We start from the raw sequence: 280 nt of genomic DNA on the forward strand, positions 1-280 counted from the left end.
GGGCGCGGCCGGGCAACACCTCCTGCGCATGCGCCTCCCTAATCCCCCCTCCCCCCTTCCCCGCGCGTCCGCTTCCGGCCCGGCGGAGCGCGGCGGGCGATATCCGGGAGGAACGGGTTGCCCGCGGCCTGGGCCTCGGCTCCGAGCCGGAGCAAGTACCCGGGGAAGAGGGGCTAGGGGGCCCGGGCCCTCCCGCCTCCTTCAGCGTGAGCATCTCGGGAGAAAAGCTGCTGGAACGGGCGATTCCTCCTTTTTTTCTTCTTTCAACGGCCGTGCGCAA

Source organism: Haliaeetus leucocephalus, unplaced genomic scaffold, assembly GCF_000737465.1.
Source record: "Haliaeetus leucocephalus isolate CR32 unplaced genomic scaffold, Haliaeetus_leucocephalus-4.0 Scaffold1, whole genome shotgun sequence".
In the NCBI taxonomy this organism is placed as follows: domain Eukaryota; kingdom Metazoa; phylum Chordata; class Aves; order Accipitriformes; family Accipitridae; genus Haliaeetus; species Haliaeetus leucocephalus.